This window comes from Pinus tabuliformis, chromosome J (genome assembly GCF_031772625.1).
Source record: "Pinus tabuliformis cultivar Carrire ecotype Pingquan chromosome J, CPIR1, whole genome shotgun sequence".
Taxonomy (NCBI): domain Eukaryota; kingdom Viridiplantae; phylum Streptophyta; class Pinopsida; order Pinales; family Pinaceae; genus Pinus; species Pinus tabuliformis.
Window position 1 is genome coordinate 1135577200 of NC_142295.1, and position 3337 is coordinate 1135580536.

Genomic DNA, 3337 nt, shown 5'->3' on the forward strand with positions numbered 1-3337 from the left:
TAATTTTGAGTATATATCATATTGTGAAGTTTAAAGTCCTTAACTCTATTCAGGTTGCGGAAAGAGTGAGAGAGGTGTTATTAGGGATGGAGCTAAGGTCAAATCATGAAGTGTGCATATTAGAGACAAATTCAATCCAATATGAATGAATACTTAGAAAAGGAAACAAAATGTATTATATATAGAAAGGACGAGGTGAAACTAGTGCTTAAACTTGATGTATTATGGATAGGGTCGAAGTCTTGATGAACCAACCCTTGATCAAAAATATTATTGAGCATTAAATGTGAGTTGGTGCCTTACTTTTCTAATTGGGAACAATCCAGCCAACACTAATCCATCTCAATCCACCTAGAAATGAAAAGCATGTGGCATATTTCACCTTGGGGGTGCATAGATATGACAACTAATGATTTGGGTTACCATATTTTGACTAGTGTTACAAGATTTGATACACACATTAAAAATAAGGGAAAATAATTGAATTTAACAACATCACAACTCATTAGCACGTGAAGACCATAATTAAAATGATTGTGACAAAAGGGAATGATAATAAGCTATATGAGGGAGTACAAAGGGAAAAACTCACACTTCTAATAGTAGTAATGGCCTCAAAATGAAGGCCCAATTTATCCCCCACACCTTAGATTTTGAAAGTCCTTATGCAATCTTGGGTGAATAGTCAAATGTTGATCCAAAAAGGTCCCTCAAAACGGATGAAAACTATGTTTCCAACACCTCCCCTAATTATCATAATACAAGGGTATATTTCACATATCTCATCTTACTTATCTCTTTAATCTAGTTTATTACATTTATAATATTTTTAAACCTTTAATTTAAATTTTAGATCTATGGGTTATAAAACACTACACATAATAAGTAAAAAAACTAACCAATTCATAATAAAGAAAAATCATTGTATAGTGGGAACCCAAGGATGATAAGTCCCTTATCTTCTTAATGCCCCAATGCCCATGTCCCTATTGTGCAAAAACTCATTATCATGTCCATATAAATCTTGTATGACAATGATACATTTTAAAGAATCCATGTTGTGTTCATGGCTCTGATCATGGCCCTTTAGCTCAAGAAACTCAAGTTAGTGTCTCTCAATTTCTTCCTCGACTGTGGTCTCAAACTCAACCCTAGTTCACAAAGCTTCAGATTATCCCTAGTGCACAAAACCCCATATCAATTCCCATATCCCACATTAAGAATGATGATATCCTATACAAGATACATTTTGTGGTTTGAGGATTTATTCATGTCCCTTGGTCCCTATAGACTTCATCTAGAACATAAGGGCCTTATTTTACTCCCATGCCCATTGGCAAGGCCTTAGAGACCCAATTTTACAATACAAGGCATTTTAGGAGCAACCATATTCCACTTAAAGGCTAGATATCCTCATTTTCCAAACTTGGCCAATGAGGACCACCACTAGTATACATAGATAATATGTATTGAATATATGTGTGTTGGTACATATGGTAAGTATAAGTATCAATATATATGCTAGAATATATAAGAATAATATGTCAGTATAAATACTTATATGTGTGTGTTGGTGTATCTATCTATATATATATATATATATATATATATATATATATATATATATATATATATATATATATCTATATATATATATATATCTATATATATATATATATATATATATATATATATATATATATATATATATATATATATATATATCTGTGTGTACCAACATACATGTAGTAATAGTATATATATGGAATACATAATGTGTTGGTATACTAGTGGTTGTCGTCATTGGGTAAGCACAATATATAGATATATTAAGAGATTAATACTTTAGTTTAGGGTTGTAAAAGCATCCTAATTTGGTATATTTTAATTCTCTAATCATTATATTAATTCATCTTTGTTATGTGGTTGTTCCTAATATGCTAGTGGTTGTCCTTACACCATGTTTAGGGCCCTAATACAAATCCCTATTATATTTGTAGGATAAATATTTCATTGCTTGTGTGGTGGTCCTCATTTTGCAATTTTACCCAATGAGGATCACCATTAGTATACCGACATAATATGTTATATATGTCAGTATTAATATATGTTGACAAATCTACCAACATAATATAAATATATCTATAGGTATATACATGGACATATTTACCTAGTATATATATACATAATATGTTTCCCTCATCTCCTTATGAAAGCATCACTTAGACCATTTTATAAAATACAAGATATGTTCATATTGATTTTCATTCTTATTGCTTTGCGTAATAAGTCTACGATAGTTTTTAATTAACTCGTTTTCCCTCAAAATCCTTTTACCAAAAAGTAAAATGCCATCTATAAATGACAAGTGGGTTACCTCAATGGATTCCTTAACTTGTATATCTTTGAATAATCCATTTATCTGTGTTTCGATAATCAGTCTACTAAGCATTTCGGCTACCAAGTGGAACAAAAATGGTGACAAGGGGCATCCTCGCTTGTGACCCCTAAATTTCATGAAGAACCACAAACGAGAGCCATTTATTGACACTTCAAATTTTCCAAATTCCACAAACCCCATAATCGAATTAATAGACTGAAGTGATAAACCTATTTAAGGAAAAAATAATATGAGAAGGAGCCTTTTCACTTTGTGATGTTCCTTTGAACAATCATTTTTCATAACTATTATGGGTTGTTTTATAGTTTTTATTGAATGAAACCCCTCCTATGTTTCCCAAAAACATCATGAATTTTCTTATTAAAAATAAATCCAAATTGTTCTTCTAAAATATAATTAGATAGTGTTTGTTTCATTTTGATTCCAATGGTCTTCGAAAAAAAATTGTAGATAAGGTTGCAAAGGGATATTGTTATGAAATAATCGAAGGTGAAGGGTCATTCTTTTTTGAATTAAGTGTTATAAAATCCCCTAATATCTTTCCATACCTATTCCTTTCTAAATCACCTTAAGAAACTTATCATGTAAGAAGTTGTAGTATCCTAAGAAGAATTCCACAATCCAAGCATCAAGGTGTGGAATTTTGGCCATCTCAAAAGTGCTGAGAATATCTTTTAATTCTTCTACTCCTATAACTCCGTAGATTCATTCATCTCATCATTAAAGAATATAGGAAACAATATAACTATTTTCATAATCTCCCCTATATTAGATACATCATTCTCCTTAAAAAGGGTTGTTTACTTACATGGGAAATATCCTTAAAGGATGAGACCTATGGACCATATAGACCTATCAACTCCATAAGATATTTAAATTTCCTTCTATAGAAAACATATTTTTTTAAAAACTTCATATTATTATCTCCTCAAACAA